Source organism: Myiozetetes cayanensis, unplaced genomic scaffold (genome assembly GCF_022539395.1).
Source record: "Myiozetetes cayanensis isolate MyiCay16 unplaced genomic scaffold, myiCay2020 scf6-25, whole genome shotgun sequence".
NCBI lineage: Eukaryota > Metazoa > Chordata > Aves > Passeriformes > Tyrannidae > Myiozetetes > Myiozetetes cayanensis.
The window spans coordinates 26,642,909-26,663,303 of NW_026087853.1; the positions used below are offsets into that span (position 1 = coordinate 26,642,909).

The 20,395-nt window shown below is 34.2% G+C and overlaps 1 long non-coding RNA gene across 3 annotated transcripts in view; it reads right to left on the reverse strand.

The window, feature by feature from the left end:
* The window catches only part of LOC126651285 (uncharacterized), a 64,401-nt gene that overhangs the window by 17,780 nt on the left and 26,226 nt on the right, over positions 1 to 20,395 (reverse strand). For 2 of the 3 annotated variants that reach the window (XR_007631605.1, XR_007631604.1), the window contains 2 exons: positions 11,014 to 11,139; positions 10,389 to 10,933 (listed from right to left, as the gene is read on the reverse strand). This is a non-coding gene — a long non-coding RNA (uncharacterized LOC126651285). Of the gene's footprint in view, positions 1 to 10,388; positions 10,934 to 11,013; positions 11,140 to 20,395 lie in introns of those variants that run through there. The other variant, XR_007631606.1, reaches the window with a different exon arrangement.

Genomic DNA, 20,395 nt, shown 5'->3' on the forward strand with positions numbered 1-20,395 from the left:
TACCAGATGTCCACCTGTGGAAAAAGGGATGAGGGCACGGAGTATGTAATTTTAGAAGTTAGTCAGTAATTATTTTCCTGGAAAGAGAAATCTTGAATTCTGCTAACCATTACCTAGTGTCTACATTTTCATTATATCTTTCATGAAAAGATAAGAAGCCTGGCTTCAGGAATCGAAACATGATATGCCCCCTCAGGACCATGCAACCACATTTTTTCCTCCTTGCCTTTTTTTTCTAGCATCATGAATTTTCCATTTCCTTATAGTGGTACAGCTTATGTCACTCCAGAGGCCTAGGTTCATCAAGAAAGATGTAAAGGGATCATTTCCCTAGTACCACTTTATACCTGGCTGGGGGGTGGAACAGATCACTTCTATCAGGTCATTTCCAAGTAAGAGCTTTAACCATGAAACTATTGCAAAAAACCCTTAGAATTGACAGTCACTGTGTTTTATGAAAGCTACAGTGGCATTTTGATACCTACTAGATGCCTAAACCATTCTTTTAATATGAGGTGAGTTCAGAGCATGTCTATTACATATGGCAGTTGTGCTCTAGTGTATATTGTACCTACCATGACAGTCTCATGTGTCTCATTCTTCTAAGAATAGCTGAGGTAAGTAAAGGTGCTTATGCTGGAAACAATGTTCTACAGCTACATTAGATATAAGCAGCGAAGAAAAGCTTGAGGAATGGTGGCAACTGAAAGGAGCAAATGATTTCTCAGCTGCTGCACAGGTAAACTAACTCCCATCAGAAGCTTCCTAGGGTCAGTGTGCCATGAGAATGGATTTTGTCCCTGACAAACAGGTGTTACCTACCTTTTAAGGAAGCTGGTAATGACTGGACTATTATATCAAATAGTCTTTGTATATGCAACACACAGTGTGCTGGAACCATAATTGATGGAGTTCAGGAAAAATAATTTTAGATCTTTTTATCTAAATTAGATCCTTTTAGGCATGGGATACCCATGTCATAAAAACTAGTTTTGAGTTACCACAAGTCCTAAGAATGTTTGAAGTATATTGTTTTCAAAATAGTTGCATAGTTCTCCTATAGACAAAAAGTAAGGGGGTAACAAGTACCTTCAATTAAAGAAAAAAACTTTGGTTTCATGGCTTCAAAAGCCCTTAGTAAATATTTTTTCAGAATCACTGCTGATGTCCAACCTTAAATTTCATGCAGTTCAGAGTTGAAGCTGGACACAGGGGCCCTAGTCCTCTTAGTCTCATCCAAGACACTGAGTCTGAAGGTTAGTCATAAGAAGTCACAGGTACGTGCCAAAGGCTTGTATAGCTTTGTTTTTATGAAATGTTGACTTAATCTGTGCAAAAATGATACCTTTAATAATGGTTAAGCACAAACTACAATAAAACTGTTCCAGTCTACTCTCCCTGTGGTAACTCCCTGTGGTTCCCTCTCCTGCCCATCATTTCTAATGCAGCTTGCAACCAGATAAAATAGTCTTTGTCTGTTGGTTTTTGTGTCAGCATGCTGTAATTCAGTAAAGTATTTGCTTTCTGATAATCCCTATTGCTTTCTCAGAATCCTAAACTTAAATTCTCTATCTATTTTCTTTTTCAGAGACATCAGGAACCTGTTTTGCAGCATAAACATTACTTTTCCTTCCTTGATTATTTTTCCAGTGTCACTAGTAACAATCTAGCCTATATTACTGTACTTGTAGTGATTGTTAAGACATCTCTGTTGGCTTATTCTTGGGGATGTCTTTTTCTTGTCAGTGTGAGACCTTTATGCTCTTGCTCAGCTGACTTCATTATCAGGTTCATTGCAGCTGAAAACAAAATAACCCACAAAATAGAATCTGTTATAAAGCTCCCTTCTATCTTTTACTCTTTTTTTTTTTTTTAGTCTAGAGGTCTATAATAAATATCATGAAAATTGCTTTATAATAGTCTCTCACCTGCTGCTGCACTATATCTGGTACTTTATTCCTTGTTTGGATTCCTATACCAACTTAGGTGGCCTAGTCTGGCCTGCATTATAATAGCAGAATGCTATCTCTATTAGAGGTAATGTTGAGAACTTAGTTCTTTTTCCAAGGTTGACTTCTTAACTGCTCTAAAATTCACATGCTATACCGGATTACCTTACAGCTTGGTATCCTCATGGGGTTTCCTATTCAAAGTTTGAGAACACATTTATAAAGCAGTCTCCTCCCAGCTTGCTCTCTGTCCCCACAACTTTTCACAAAATCAACAGATTATATTGATGTTTTTCTGCACAAAATAAAGATCCAACTATGGCTCTGGTCACATCCAAATCCTTTCAGACACGCAATTATCATTATACTGAGTGGATCTTGCTCATTGTACCTTCGTGGATGTAAAACTGAAAATGATAATTAAAAAAAACATTTTTCTCAAGATAAACATGAACTTAATACACATCAAAAAGTGATTGTGCTGCACAGGCTGAGTCATGGAAAGGCTGTCTGGCTTACAAATGTTGTCTAAATTGGGCAGTTCTGAAAGACAAGCTATTGTCCTTGATTCTGAACAGGACAGTAAAAATTTAGCTTAGCTTTTCTACACACTTGGGAAACCTAAGCTTGACTCTGAAAGAACCACAAAGGATTTAATCTTCTCAGAATTTTAAGTGAGCTTAAAAACATTAACATATATGTGTGATATACGTGGTACACATAATAAATATATGTTTAATTATGAATATTCTACAATATCATATAAGATATAAATATATAATTTACATGTAGAGAGGGAAGAGAAGCTCTTCCCCTACCATTCTATGTTTCTAAGCACCACTTTCTGTTCCTTACAGGAACTGTTGTCAAGAAGTTTCTATCACTCTAGGGATTCAGAGTTCATCTTCTTTCTGTCCTTGAAAAGCTGGGTATGTTTCAGATGCAGAAACTTTAACAAAAATTATCAGGTACAGGGGTACATGCAGTCTGATGGACTATCAGGGCAGTAGAGTAAAAGTAGTGTCGGGGGAGGGAGATACATGGGTGGGGAGGGGAGGGGAACAACTTATTCCAGTAGCATAATTAGGAAAGGATTCATTAAATACTAACTATTTAGCTCAAGCTATATAACTGATAGAATCTGTGGCCTTGAGACTCTCAATTAAGGTGCTGACCAAGATGCATGGAAAATTGAATTTTTAATTTTTTGATGGCTTATTCAATGGTAATGGCTTAATAAAATGGATAGGAAGATGCTCTAGTTACTGGAACCACCATTCAATAAACTGAAAACTTTGTTTGTATACATGTGGGTTTTCTCACTTTATCTGTAGATGGTCATAATTCTACCGAGAAAAGCATTAGGATTTCACAGTCCCACAGAATCACAGAATCTTCTGAGTCAGAAAAGACCCACAAGAATCATCAAGTCTAACTCTTGAGTGAGTGGCCCATACAGGGGATTGAACCTGTGACCTTGGCATTTTTAGCGACAGGTTTTAACCAGCTGAGCTAATTTCACAGGCACCTTCATGTTACCTTCAGCAGTAGCATTCCAACTACAAGCCTATCTATGATTCTATGTATGTAAAATATCACTGAATCTTGGGGGGGAAATAAATACAAACCAGAAAAAGAAATCTGGAATAATTCAGTTGTTGGATATACACACACACAAAAATATTCCTAGTCAATTTTCTTGCATTTTCATTATGTCAATTTCAGCAACTCAGACCTTGAATTTGCAGGAAGTGAAAGAAAGGCATTTGATAATTATAGTTTTTGATTAAAATACACAGACATGCATCCTTGAATTCTACCTTCTAAGAGTGACTTTCTTAACTACTCAGAATATACATACTCTTCATTTCCACTCTTAACTGTATTGAAATTAAGCTTCTTCTGCCATGCATCTAATCAGGAGGAACTCGATGCCTATTTCTCATTTTGTTGCTGATGCCACCTAACACAGTTACATTTCCTCACTGTTTTATTCCTGTATCACTCTTCTACCTCTCAGCCAACAAACCCCAGGCCAGGAAGACCCATATGCTCTGCTGACACAAACTGGACATTTCAATAATAAAATTAGATTAAGGAATCCCTTTCTTTTATTCAGTCCCTTTCATCATAAAGACGTCTGAGATCATGTCATATTTTCACAGGCAGCTCTGTAAAGGTGTTTTACTGTGCAGTATAACTCTATCAGCTACATAGTACAGTGAAATATCTGATGGTTTTCACTTTTACAAAAGTATCAGAATTAAGCTTATTTCTTTATTTACAAGAATAAATATTCTCTATTTCTTTTAAAATTCAGCTTAGCCATGTAGAAGTGTATAGTATGCAAATACTTATATTACCCTTAATCTCATTGTAAATATAGGTTACTTTATCATTTTATCATCTAATTTACCCAAAAAATGTTTTTATCTCCTCCCTGTTTTAATAATTTGTTAAATTATACCATCTGAAAGTTAACTACAAGAACTTATTGATAAACCACCTACAAGATACATCTAAATGGCATATCCTTTAGCCAACAACAGACACACTTATTTCAGCAGTCCAGAAGGAAAATAGCTGAAGAAGGAACAAAATAGTAAATAAAGAAGGAAGGAAGAACAGATAGAAGGAAGGACAAGGAAACGGAAAGGGAAAGGAGAAAGGGAAAGGGAAAGGGAAGGGGAACGCAAAGCAGAAAGGGAAAGGGGAAATTTTTGTACCTAAAGTACCAGATTTTCCTGGCAAGTTCAGAAGACCTTTGAAATTAATAACTTGTTCTACTTTGTGTCTTTATATTGAATCAACTTGATAGTCACCTGAAAAGCCATCACAGGTGACCTATTGCCTCCTGATATGGCAATGAGAGAGCACAGGTGGCACATAATTTTAAGTAAGAGGAATCTCTAAGCAGCCTCTGAATTTTTTTTCCTTACTGCAAAAGGTAAGTGGTTCTTACTATCTCAAGTATCCAGACTATACCACCATACATTATACCAAAAGTATATCACTGATATCTTATTTCATCCTGAATAAGACCCATCTCAATCTTAATTTATGACTAGGCATATATCAATTACTAGATGTTAAAGGGGTTCACCATTTTACAGATGGTGCATAAATAATCAGTGCTGAACCTCTGTCTGCTTCTCTGTCTTGTAAAAAGATGATGACATTAGGCATTGACCTGTCTGGAGAATGTTCAGACTCAATTCCTTAATACATGCAAAATTATTTTTAAAAAAAGAAGTTGATAAAAAGTATGACAGATGTGCAAAATTTTATAAAACACAATTAGAGGAGGTAAGTGAAACTGCTAGAATCTCACATATTTTATGATTTAAAAATGTGAAAGTACCTGCCAATGATTCACAGTTTTTGTTGCCAGGACCATTGTGTTTTGAAAGTAAAACATTTGGGTGTAATGATATAACTATCTTAGTTTTATCTCACTGTCATAATATTAGCTATTGAGCCACAGCCTAAAAGTAGCAAATGGACAATGATGGACTTATGAGTGTGGCAAGCAATGGTTTTGTACCTTTCACAAAGTTTCTTCTGACTTCAGTCCTTGTTGTGATTGAAGCTTACCATGTCTTGATAGCTAGAGTACGTAAAACCTATTCAAATCACTATGGCATATATTCTTCTGTGTAACCAGCTCAGAATGCTTGATGCCTAATTATGTGCTAAAATAAGAGTGAGGTGGAATTGCAGAAATTATATAGAAGAAAATTATCCCATCTGCTTCATAATAGGCCAAACTGAAGAATTCAAAGTGGTCCCTAAATCATGGCCAAACACCACTAAGAATTTTCTTCATAAACAATTCTTTTCCTAGGGAGTAGCAAGTCTCAATTATTTATACTATTCCCTTTAAGTCACATTTTTTTTGTTTTTCAAAAGGTAAAAAAGAAGAAGTTTTAATCCAAATATCATGTCTGCTCTAAAAACTCCAAAATTTATGAGTCTGAAGATTTTTGCAATAAACAGATGCTTCAAGCAACTTATGATATTCAGCAAAAGAATTTCCAAAAGCAAAAGATTTTGAATGGAAAACTGAGACAACAGAATTGCTTCTGTTTCCAGTGGGATGTCCAGTTTCTGCCTCTAATTAGCACTATTTAGTGAAGTAGTAGTTTCATTATCTTAAAACCAAAGATGTACTTTTCCTGGACCATACTGCATATGGTAACTGAACACTGTCAATATACTCTGGGAAAGCAGAGTACTCAAAATATTTGTTCATATTACTTATTTCATCAAATAAAACATAATCTTACTTCATGTTATTCAAAAATGCTTTAACATAATTTTTCAAGAAGGTTAAGTTTAGATTCATTGCTTAGCAATAGGACTAATGCAAGGTTGTGTGTAGTGCACACACACAAACTACAGTTTTTGCAAAAATAACAAAGTGGGGAAATCAGACTAACTTCTTGCCTAGTTTGGGGAGGATTTATGTGTTTGTGTCTTTTGTTACAAAGACTGAGGTAAACATGCAGGGAAAATATGTGACAGTAATTAGAGAAAACATAAGGGAAATGAAAACTTAAATTTTTCTCATTTTCTTCAAAATTGATTGTATTTCCATTTTAAGGAAAGAAAACTGAAAAGTGCAGCTTCCAAAAGCAATAGTTATAATCTATTTGGTTTTTAATTGTCTCACATTTTTTCCCCAAGAGCATAACATTTTGATTTTTTTCAAATCCATCAAATTATTTTTTGTAAAGCAAAATCATAGATCAATTGTGTTTAAATATTGCTTTCAAGAAAACTATAATGTTACTTCAGCTGCAATGCAGTGTAAATGTAAGACTTTTCTTCTGTCTATTTTTTTATTGAATGAGTTGAATTTCATCTCTGATAGTGTTTCAAAAGTTGCAAATATTATGGATTACAAAGGGTTTTGTCTTCCAAGGCACAGTTTCAACCTATAGGCTCCAGTCACACTAGATAGCAAAATCAGAGAAGGTTTTGATGCGTTATAGCCATAATCTCTGGTGACAAACATACTCCATGTGCTGAATTTTCTCCTTAGGGCAGACACAATACAGATAAACACCTAACCTACTCTCATAAAATGATTTTTGTGATTCTTTATGACAACTTGTTTCTAAAAACACAAGCATTTAAAAATAGTTGCAATTTGTCCAAGTAGCTCCTAGAAGTGGGAGTCATCAGATCCTTTCAATCTGGCAATTTTACGGAGAAGTATTGTTTACCATCGAATTCTTGCCACTCTACTGACTGTTTGCCAGTTTCTGATTAAATGTTTTTCTCACATTCCCTTCTACAAAGTGATCCTTTAAAATAAAGAGGTATTATGAGATAAACTTCTAAATAACTGCAACCAGGATTTTCCATTAACAAAATACTCCTATTATTAATAGCTCATTCCCTTTTAATACGCATAGGGATAACCATGTCTTCTGAAGGACAATTATCATGACAGGTTTTTTTATTTTGATTGTGAGGTTACTTTTCTTATTAGTCATATGTAGCTGTATTGCAATGTTGCCACAATGTTGCAGTTACAAAATCTAACAAATAATTCTAAAAAGACATTATCAAATGCTTCAAAAACAAAACCAAACAATATTCAGGATTTTTTTGAAGAGCTTATTCCTAAAACAAAAAAGCAAATTTCAGGTTTTTGTTTCATGCGTTTCACAGGCATCAAGTTCAGAAACAGAGTGAAAGCCATGCAGTGAACAGTAACCTTTGCTGTTCAAATTTTGAATTTTAAATATAAAGTTATGGGACAAACAATAAATAGAATGAGGTTTTATTGTAAAAAAGTATATACACTTCATAAAATAATATCATCTATTCATAAACAAGGATCAAGAATATTAAGACCCTGATTGTCAGATAAGTTGTTCTTATGAGCTATTCACCCTATTCTCTTTTCTACAGTATCACAAAATGAGCTGCTTTTCTTAAGATGAAATCAGTATGAAATCTGCCACATAATCCAGTAGAAGTATTGTTTCAATTCTTCTTAATATAAATTCAGGAAGTATGTAAATATGTTTTAAATTTTAATTCTTCAACAATGTGCATTCATTATCAGAATTTAGCTCAAATCAATTTTTTTGTTACTGAATTTAAAGATATGACAAAACCTCCTGGGTATCTTTCTCACTCCATTTCTGAGCATAGCTTCCATTAAGATTAATGGCTGTTTTGTATCTAATGGGAATATATCTTAAGAAAGAAGCTGATGTAAAAGCAAAAATTTTAGTGAAAATGATGAACAATAGAGGTCATGATTACAATAATTGTTGAATGAGAAATTTAACAAGATTCTGTGAAGGAAATGTTCCTTCCTTTAAACAAAAAGGCCACATGTTGACACTAATTATATTGAGTAGACCTGCTGAAGTTTATATTCCAAAGATTTCATTGGGGACCATTTTTCAGACTAAGACTGAGATTCCTTCACTTACTCAGTATAGGCTTCGCTGTATTATTCTCAGCTGCTCAGTGAGGCTGGGAGTCATCAATTTTCAATAGCTGAGTGGGCATGGAAATTTGCAAGGGCAAAGACATAAACCAGCTTAACATGAAAGACCATTACAGAAGCTGGCCAGAAGTTTTCATGACTAGTATGGGTTTTACAATGCAGATGATCTAAATGATATAAACTACAGATATGATACAATGATATAAATCAGAAATCAGTTTTAACATTTAAATCTTCTTAGATTATAAGAAAGCTACTTTGATCTATACTATCTGTGCCTATATATATTTCAGATGAGTATTCTCCTGGGTTTTGTCATTGACATACAAACACTTTAAGGATTTCTTTGACTGATTTGTCTTCAAAGTAAAGGCCTGATATGGGGGCACTAGAGTCAGATGCAGTATTGAGCATATACTCTGCTTCAGGCTCTATGCATCTTAACTTTTTTTTAAGGGTACAGTGTGTAGAAATAAAAAGTATATTCTAAATATTTTCATTTCTTTAAGTTAGAAGAACTTTTCCTGTTTTCAGCCTTACTTTTTAATCTTGAAGGCATTTCTTCAGTGTGTATACATTTATGCTAATCATATACTACAGCCATGGGTTCCTCTATCAATATGAAATGTTTTGTACTTGCTGTTTTTGTGCATCTTGTATTGTTATGTGCAATATACAAAATAATGTGTCTAACTATGCCATTTATGCTTTTGAAAGAAAAAGCAAATTACTTACTGAAGAGAATGGCATTTGCATGCATGTGTGTCAGCTTTCAAGCCATTTCCCTCTACAAAATATTGCTTTCTACACTTAGAAAATGCATCCATCCATCAGTTACAAACCATTTCAAAGCACTTTATGAATCTACAGAGCAAAATGTACTTATCTTACATTGGCAGTGTCCCAGCTGTTACAAAATTGCTATTGTCCTAATACTTACAAGGCAATTTTAGCATCAGTTAATAATTTTACAGGATAGATAACTTCTAAAGCATTATAAAATGACAGACATTAAACAATAGCAACTTAGCATTTTTTGAAACAGTTCATGACAGCTTAAAAACTAAAGTGATTTTAATGTATAGTCTATGCAGTTTTAGTTTCTCATTGACAATTCCTTTAGAAGATAAAAATGTGAAAAATCCTTTTAAATAGTGGGTGAAAGAATAAAACAAATTTATCTTTAAAACATATTCAGTAAAAATCTCAATTAGGAATAATGTCTCAAATCTTCCTGTACAGATAGTAGGTGACAAGAATTAGAATTTATTTAGGCAGAAAAAAAAATTGATGGTATCATTTAATGGTAGGGTACCACAGAATAAAAAAGGCATATCTATTCATTAAGTCTAATACAAAAAGGAAAATACAGTGAAGAGCATTTTATATAAATCAGTATGCATTATTTCTTCTCAAAAACTGTTTTCTATCAATCTTAGTTTAAAAGCTTCAGTTAAAGGCAAGTTCTAGTTAAATTGTTACCTTTTATCTTTTCTAAGTAGCCATTGCAGCCAAATGTTCACTTTTTGGTTAGACATTTATAATTTACCTAATGTGCAGTACAATCTGTGATAGCAAAAGATTTGATGATGTGTAAAGTATCAACTGTTCCAAACAAATTAAATTAATTGATATTTGAGGTATTATTTTGATAATTACTCAAAAAAACCTTTTCAGTGCAACAAATGTACATCACAGTGGCCTTTTTCACCAATGTACTTATTAAATTAAACCAGTTGTACCAATTGCTGTTGTATAGCACAGGTAACTGACCACCTCTTCAAAAGAGCAAAAAGAATCCCTTAATACCTAATTACTACATTCTTCTGTACTACTGGACACATTAAAGCAACATTAAAGCAACATTAATAATGCTATATATATCATAACCCAATAGTATTAGAAGGTTCTTGTACTGGAGAAAGGAATTTCGATTGCAGTACAACTATTTTCAAAATTTTGCCAGTTTAACTTTCAAAACACATAGTATCTTGAAGAATAGTTCAAATGGTTATCCAAAGTGAATATTTCAATTAATATTGCAGTTCCTCTTTTCCAAATACCATGAATGTTAGATATTTAATAAGTCTGTACAGTGAAGAACAGAACTTAGGGCTCACCAGAGTAAATAGTTGAAGTGATGACCCCAATTAAGAAGCAAACAGGTAATTCCTGACAAGTTATTACTTATTACTTATTTATCCCCAGATGTTTTACCTAATGGAACATTTCTTAAAATTTCTTGCATAGGGGTAAACCTACAGACCTGCGTCTAAATGTGACGGGAGAAAGTAAAATTCTCTTTCAGAGAATTCAAGTACACGCAGCTGCTTTATCCACACGAGACAAGGTTTCTTCTTCTTTCAAAGTCATGCTTACTATGTGAGCAAGTGTACCCTTGCAGATTTATTCTCACAAATAGGTCTGCAGGGCCAAATATGCAACTGAGTACAGGCAGAGGCACTGAATTTTACTGAAGTGGGCTGAAGACAAGGATCTCCAGAAGTTGTGCCTGTATGAGAGACAGTTCTTCAATAAGCATCTTTGTGAAAGATTACATGTCATCACCCAAATTCTTTAATAGTTACTCACTTTAAAAGAATCTCTTCTTTTGAAGCAGCCGGCTCATGTCATCAATTCCAGCAGCACAAGATTGCACTTATGTCTACATCTCATCTTTTTGATTGTCAGTAGACTAAGACCTCAGAAACTTCAGCTCTGGGGAAAAAAAAAAAAGTATGTAACTGCATCTACTACCTTGTTTTTTTGTTTCATGCAGAGGTTCTTGAGACCCAGCTGCTAAACCCGACATTTTTAGTTGGGTGTGTTTTCACAGAGAGAGAGATCACCTCATTATGAAAGAAAATAACGTACAGAGATAGCTGCCATAACAATTTACCCTTTTCCAAATTACTACAGACTGACTCATCATCCAGTGATATCACACAGTGGTAAATAAAAACTGGTGACAATAACCAAAATTTAACTGATGGAATTTTTTACAGAGAGTGACTTTCTGCCCAGCCGTTTTCTACCAATGTATAGCTATTAGTATTTTGGATTACTGCCAAAGTCTGGATTTTCTAGACTCATAACTAGTTACCTAAGAACAGGGGATATAAGAACACCAGCAACTACCTGTGAACCACCTTCAGACCCCACCATTCTGACATTCCTCAGTCCCTACTTTAGAGTCACAAGAAAAAAAACCTGAAAGATGCCACAAGACTTCAACTGGTTTATCCTCTCTAGATTGCTTTAAAAGAAAAGGAAATCCTTTTGAGGATAAGGTGCTTTCTAAAAGCCCCCTTCTATTCTCTATCACATCTTCACCTGGATGCAGCAGCCTCACTGTTGCTTCAGAGAAGATCTAATTTCTTCAAACACTATTTCATTTTAGTCTGATTGTACTGACTTTATAAACCCAATTTTAAAATTTTACTAACTGAATACATTTTCAAAACCGGTCAGGTAAGCTATTTTTTTCCCTAGAAAAGTAACAACTAAAAAGTTGTAAGACTTATGTTCTTTTTCCCCTCCCAGTTTCAACTACTTCTATAACAAATTCTACATCAATAATTAGCATCTGACTCATGTCTTCAGGTAATATTCAGGATGCATCACTCACCAGTAGCCTGGCAATTTCTGCATTTCCATCATAGAATATTTATTCTGTCCTGTATATATGCTATATTGCAACGTTTCTTCTTGGCAGAAAACATCAATAGTTAATTGGTCCATACTTAGTATCTCACACAGAAACAGTGACATTTTGAAAAACATAAATTGTAGAGAAAAGGTGTTGATAAAATATATTCTAGAAATAGCAAACAAATTGATCTGTGCTCCAGCCAACCATTTCAAGCTCATGAAAATGACTGTTTCAAAGAAACTGAACCTTTGTAGGAATGTCTTTTAATATTCTCTCATAATAAGAAAGAATGATTCTCTCATACGACGTACAGGACATATTCTATTGTTACTGATTTATTGTATTGCCAGAATTTCAAGCAAAATAAGTACTTATACCATCTCTTCTGTGCAAAAATTAACAACTCTTAATGCTGACATGAAAAACAGCTGTTCATGAAGTCACAAGGCAGGCAGGTAAAGGCAAAACATGGAACTCAGAATTATGTGGCCATCACAGGGGAAATGACATAACTTGGATGAAGCAATATTTTCAGTTCAAAATTCTAAATGAACAGTTGAAATGCATTTGTTTGCCCTTTATCTCTGTTGTTACTTAGACTGCATAGTTAAATGGCTGCAAAGATCAGAAGTCTGATCTTCAAGTAAAAATCTATTTATAAACTATGAAAAAATAGGAGAATTAAAATGCACTCATATATCAATGCATATATGCATAGAACTGAAATGACAAAATATTCTAATATTTAATTAGAACGCTTTGAATGTTCACATTATCTGGTGTGTTTTTTTCTTTGAGGTTTTATAAATTTATGTCTAAACTGACATTTTTGGTTATGAAATATTTTATAGACAGTTATATATTCTAATAATTGTTTAGAATAAGGCACATAACTTGAGATTCAACATAGCTGAGTAGAAGAAAAAAAAACTTTTAAGCTTAATTGATAATTTGAAAATTTTAGCTTCTTTAAAATGCTTTCCTTTAGTGTTAACAATTCAGGGCATTATAAGGATAAGTTATATGTCTAAAATTGAGTTTTCTTCCTGACTGAAATTTTCTTACAAAAGATACTAGTTCTTTCTCTATAAATAATAATGTTCCTGTTGCTTTTTACTAGGAATTCTTCTTGCTGATAAACTAGTTGTATACCATAGAAATTGAATAGCTCCTGAAGCAGAGTTGGATTCTGTGAAAATAATCTTAACCAGTCCCACTATATTAATCACAGAAGTGAAGGCAATTTACATATTTAATAGCTTTATTCTTATAATTGGAAATTATGTTCTGATGCTCTGCTTCTTTGTTTAGGTTTTAGTCAGGGTTTCTTAAGATTATGCTAAAGAAAACTTGTAGAAGATAGAATATTCTCTCATTCTAAATATGCTTTATTGTTCTTTATCTTACTTTATTCTTACCACACTCTTTTACGTTTCTAGAAGAATTTTGGTGTGATCTCAGTTTAACAACAGGAAATACCACAATGTTACACATTATTAAAAAAAAAAAAAAAAAGGAAATTTAAAAAGAGCCATGTTTCTGCTCTGCTGCAAAACACTGGGAAAGTTCCTTTGTATGTTGCTCATGACTTGCTGATGTGTTCCTCATTTTTCCAGTAGTATAAATCCTCTTTGATAATGTTTTCAGGAGTACCTTCCAGGACTTCCTGTTTCTTTGATGTCCTTTCAACTTTCCTTTCAAGGCCACTGTTATTTTGTACTTTCAGTGGGTCAATTCTATAGGTAAAAATAGTTAGAAATTTCCATATCACATTCTCCTAAGACTAAACAGGTAGAAATTCACAAAAAGACGAAGTCTTACTTATCACAGTTCAAAATCTACCAGACCTCTGCTTACCCTAAGAGGTCCAAAAACAATGCTTTTTTGTTTAATTTTTGTTTTAAACTGTGACTCCAGGGGGAAAAAAAAAAAAGTTATTTGACTTTTGTTGTCTCCTGATGAGCTGGTTGCCAAAGACAAGGGCTAACTATATGCAATCTGAAAATGTACATTAATACAAGAAAGAAAAAATAATCGCAGAATCATTGGATAGTTTGGATTTGAAGGGATGTCAAAAATGATGTTGTTCCAGCGCACTGCCATAAGGAGGGACACTTTCCACTAGACCAGGTTGCTCAAAACCCATCCAACCTGGCCTTGGACACCTCAAGGTAGGAGGCATCCATATGTTTCATCCACATGATTCATCATAGCATAAACATGATCTACAGTGATTTGAGGTTTTGGGTGAGTGCATTTTTTTCAGTTTTCCACACATCTCTTTTTAATTGCACTCCTGGATTTAAACTCAAGGAAAAAGATTTCCTGTAATTGGTAAACTTGTTCTTCCTATTTGAAGGTACAACGAACTTCAAACATAGTATGAACGGTGCATGCACCAAGTCAGACGGTCAAAAAGACTTGTACTATAGCTTGATGGTGACTGAGACCTGGAAGCCCCCATACATGAAACAGTTATCAAAAGCCCCATCCAGGTGAAAAAGAAGATGAGTAGTTTTGGCAGCATAGAAATAGGTCTTCCAAACCTGAGAGACAGAAATTGGTACTTTCAAGGAAGCATAAACTCTCTACCATTAGAGATTATCCTGAACACCATTGCCACAGATAGCAGCTACTGTTTTCTACAGCCAAAGCTAATTATTTGAACACTAGAATATTACCACCATGGGATTTTTCACTTTCAGTCAACAACAACAAAAAAAAACCTTTTTAAAACATTTTAAACCTCATTTTCCAAAAGTGGTATTATTTCCTTTACTCATTAACAGAAAAAAAAAATGCAACAAGAGATGGAAAATATAAACAAAATTTTGTTTATCACCAAAATAATTTTCAAGCTAAAATATTTAGATTAAAAAAAAAACCTTAATGATGAACATAGTCATTCTTTGGCAGAGATTACAAAGATTAATTTGGGGTTTATAGTGAAATAAAGACTGTGGCCTTATCTATATTGCCAGCTAGATTTCCTGAGTAGAAATCTACATGACTGATTTAAGAGAAGGTATTGGATTTTGGTGGATATCTCTGAAGTTATACAGAAAGTTTTTTCTTGAAAATTTCTAAAGTTGGATAAGGATTAAACATTTTGCGGACATCTTGTCATCAAAGGTGCATTTGTGACTCCTCATTAATACAAAGTGGAGAAACTAGTGGTTTTTAAAATCACAGAATAATAGACACATTAATGTTGGAAAAGACTTCCAAGATCATCTGGTCCAACCTTTGACCAAACACCACCAAACCAACCAAACCATAGCACTAAGTGCCACACCTAGCCATTTCTTGAACACTTCCAAGGATGGTGACTCCACGATTTCCCTGGGCAGCCCGTTCCAATACTTAATCACCACTTCAGTGAAGAATTCTTCCCAATGTCCAACCTGAACCTCCCCTGGAGCAGTTTGAGGCCATTTTCTCTGTCCTGTCGCTAGTTGCCTGGGAAAAGAGGCTTCACTACTTACTTCACTACAACCTCTCAGGTAGTTGTAGAGAGCAATATGGTCACCCCTGAGCCTCCTTTTCTCCATGCTAAACAACCCCAGCTCCCTCAGCTCCTCCTCATATGACTTACTCTCTAGACTCTTCACCAGCTTCATTACCCTTCTCTGAACAAACTCCAGCACCTCAATGTCTTTCTTGTAGCGAGGAGCCCAAAACCGGACACAAAACTGGAGGTGTGGCCTCACTAGTGCAGAGAGGGACAATTACTTGCATGTTTCTGAATTTCCCTCCTCAGGACAAAAGCAAGCAAACAAATGAAACAAACAACAAGAAAAAAACAAAACAAACAAAAACCACAAAACAACAACAAAACCCATAACAAAACAAAAAACCCACCCTGTTTAGCTTTCATTAGAACCGAAAGAGATTCAAAACAATAAAGCAGTGTTCTACAAGTGGCCAAGCAGTTTCTGCAAAGTAACGAATTCCACAGATTTCAGCTCATAAAAAGTGTTGGGAAACAGGTAGAATTAGGCCCATGTTTTATGGTGAATGTCCTTTACTTTGAAAATAAATTAAAAAATAACAAACAAGCAAGTGAGAAATATAACCCATTCATTTGGGCCAACAAAAAGAACTCAACCTTCTGATAACCAACATAAGAAGATTAAATATTTTTAAAAATATTTCCTGAAAATATGGGCTTTGCAATTTTGTATATGTGAAAAGAATCACATTACTTTAAAATTGACTTTTGTTTTCTTTCTTTATTTAAAAAAAAAACTACTCAGAGAAAAAGGAAAAAAAGGAAAAAACCTTTTTACTAGTAGTATTTATTTTCTATATCCACATAATTTCAACTGCCATGTTGACCAACTCAGCCTAACCAAACCTCATTCTTTCCACAGGAAACAGGCTGTACAGAAAGGCACTTGGGTTCTCTACAGAGAGCATGGAAAACACTGATGGTCAATACTATGCAATATATAGCGGATAATTATGAGCTGAGTGTCCAAATTATAATCAGTTTGACAAATGTCCACAAGTGTCTTCAGTCTATTTTATATTTTCACTAAGACAAGGCAATCATACAGCCAGACAATTCCATCAGGAAGCTTGTTAGCTGCTTAGTCTGTTAAACCCTGGTTGCCATAGCATCTAGAGTTGAAAAAGCTGCAGATTGGCATGAAAAAGCATGTCGACAATTGCCCTGTCACAGCATGCAAGCCAGGTCTGCTCAAAGGCAGCACACTACAAGTTTTCTTTCCCAGTTTGCACTACCCCATGCTGTTTAATAATATCCATTTACTGGTATTGGGATTGATCTAGTGCAGTGTAAAATCCACATCTACTGAGATTTTGCTTTTTCACGTGGAGGAGATTCTTTAACAAATAACCACAGAACAACTAATTTATAAAGGAAGTATTGTAAAAATTGTAGGAGGCATGCCTGATTTAACAGAGAAACAATCCAAACTTTTAATGATCAGATCTTTAGCAAGCTAATCAGTTTTACAAAGTTAAAAAAAAATAAATGGTCTGATTGGAGGTTTTCTAATAATTTTGTTACTGATAGTTAGTTTAATCAACATCGTAATATACCACTTCACATTTGGATTTTTATCGTCATAAAAACCTTAACACTTATAAGGCTGTACTTTCTTTTAATTATATGCTTTCTATAATTAAATAAATTATATATGCCACCAATTAAAGAGAATTCCATTCATAAATAACACACTATATTCAAATATGAATCCATGTAAGTAACTGAATAGCAACAAAATATTTTTATCAAAATAAACCTATTGTAATTGTAGTGTAATTGTAATAGAAATAACTAACATTATTGATAACATTAAAGAACCTGCTCCTTTAAAAAGGATACTTTCGGAACTCATTCATATTTACTCTTGAATATGGATCACTACGTAATAAAAAAGTTCATTAGTCATCATCAAAGTGTTGGAGTTACAAAATTAAAAAAAAAAAAAGTGTAACTAGTGAGCTTTACACAAGTGTTTCCTCTCAAAAGTTTACACTTGGTTTATTCACTTTCCCTTCCATTATCGCCTTCTAATCTGTTCTGTCACTTCATTTTACTTTTCCTTCAATGCCACAAGTGAAGAAATCTTGAAAACTACATACCCAGGAGCACAATTAAACTGGTAAACCCAAGAGGATTCTGGCATGGATCTTTTCCCACGTTTTCCAATAGTACTGCTTCACTTTTTAATCTATCAATATCATGTAGACATGTTTCACTAAATTCTTGCTATCAGTTATTTTATACTACTCATTACAGGTCTAGATACAGAATCAGAGAAAACACAGGAGAAGTTACATCTTTCAGTAGAAATGGCAGTCTATTACACTGTGCATAAGAAGTAAATCTTTTCAAAGGTAAGTTTCTAATGCATGTTTATGATCCCAATGATGGAAAGCATTCTAAATCTTTTTAAAACATTTTAGTGGAGATTTTACTCTAAGCTGCCACATGAATTGCAGAATCAAAATATCTTCAATTAATAGCACATTTAATCTTAATTTTTTATTGTGCTATGTATTTAATGTCTGTGATATTTGTATTTTCTTTTAATATTCTTCATCCTTGTACTGAGTTTACAACTTAACCATAGTTGTAAATATGATATATGATTAAATTTTTGCACAGGTTGCATTCAGAAAAGACTATTTTTTCTTTGAAATCTGTATCTGTGTGTATTTATAGTTCTTACTTCCTTAATATTCAGAATATTTCTGTGTTTACTGGGAATATAATTCTATATTTACTGAGAACTTTTAAGTATCTTAACAGAGTGCTGAATCTATAGTTCCCCAGCTGACACCATAGATTACAAGATGCACTCATTCAAAAAAACTAGTTGTAACTTATTTGGTTTTTAACTAATTAAATACTGTTTATTAAAGCACTTAGGCATTTACCTGCTTCAAACCAAACCAAAAATCTCCTTTTTTTTGGTGCAGAATCTTTTAAAAAAACAGTAGATTTTTTAGGACTGGCTAAACAATAAAATTATCCACTAAGTACAGTCCCTCATATAAATAAATCAGCAGCAGAATGTAGCTTAGCGCACAGATAAACTTTCTGGCACTTCACTTTCTCCTTATAGTGTTTCTCCTAATTAAAATAAAGAATTGAAGGATTATGCTGCAAGTATAAGACCATGGTTTTTTTCATGAATCCTCAAAAGAAAGTCTTTATGTGTCTGTAAGGAGCAGTGTTATCACATTAGAGTTCAGAAGTAAGGTCCAAGTATTTTCTTCTGCTTATTTTTGAGTGAGTATATAAACATGCATAATTCTGGATAAACAGACGAGAGCACAGCAAAAGAAAACCAGAATGCAGTCCTGCTTCACTTTGCTCTGATGGCGACTCTCACTGCAGACCCTGTGGGGAGTGCTGGGTGGACTGTGCAAGAAGGTGGGTGCAGTTGTAGAACACTAATACTGATGCCCCACACAACTCTGCCTGCACTGTGGCAGAATGACAGCGCAACAGCACATTGAGGGGAAGATGACTGAAAGGCTCCAGCATGTCAGGAAAATCATGGAGTAGGTCAGCAATGTTCCTTCACCAGAATGAACGTTTTCTGCAGACACTCAAGCTGCATGAGAAAGAGAAATAATCTCCTTTGCTTCCTGAATATCCTTTCTGAGGGAATGAGGCAGTCTCTGTAGGCCATCTCCTTATACAAGCCTTTGAAATGCCTTGAAATGGGCATATGCTGATTTGCAAATCTCAAGTCAGAGTTGTTAAGTTTCTTCTGGTGGCAATTAATTCTTCTCTGACATCCCTTTTTCTATCAATAGAGAAAATTTGGGCCCAATGTTTCAAATTCATTTTGCATATTCTATTTTTATGTGGTTGCTGGTTAGTAAACACACACCACACAGGGTCACATTATGCTCTGGAGGCACTGCAGTGGGTGGTAGAGAGGAACCCTGTCCTATAAGAAGTACCTACAAATGCAAAATCCCTGGACCCACTTCGGATCCTTGCTTTATTCTGGTATTGGTCTTTTCCTACTATTCCCAAGAATGTTTTCCTCCTTCCATGTCAATGCCACGAATACTTCCCCATTACTGTTAAATGTAAACAAGAATTTAATATGCAAAAAACTCCATTTGCTTATTTTTAGTCTACCTTTTCTCTATTGAAATGAATAGTGACAGATTCTCGCTTAGCTAAACAATATAAAATTTACACTAAATATTTTCATTCATGTTAGGATACCTATTTAGAAACAGGCTTATACCTTTTTGTCTTCTAATTAAAGCAAAAGAAGATTAAAATAGAAATTATTACACTTGAACTTCACTGACAGAAAAGAGTGGCTTAAAATAACAGGAAATTCAGAGCTTTTACAACAGATGTGAATGATACTGCAAGTCAAAGAGTTCTTTAAAACTCCCACTGCAAATTTTCTCATAACAGAGATTTTCTTTTTCTTAACTCTAAACCTTTTCTGCAGTTACTGTGAAGAGAAAAAGAAAAATAAAATTTGAATTACAGAACCGTTCCTACCGAGCAAAAAAAGCACTGCTCTGTAGTAGCTTATATTTTTTCTGTTACATTTTGCCTTATTGTAAAATTTTCTTCAGCTGGCTGAAAGGACATTAACTGCTAGATAGGCATCACACTGATGTCTCCATGCTGTAGCCTACAGCCGTGAATTTTCTACGATCTGTTTAATCATCAGTGTATTGATTTTCCTCAGCTTTCCTTCATTTTAGCCCCATAGCAGGCTTCTGTAATTTCCTTTGGACAAAGTGTAACCAAACTGTGCTAAGTGATGTTGATTTGCAGGCAAAAGTAAAGGGGTAAATATAAAT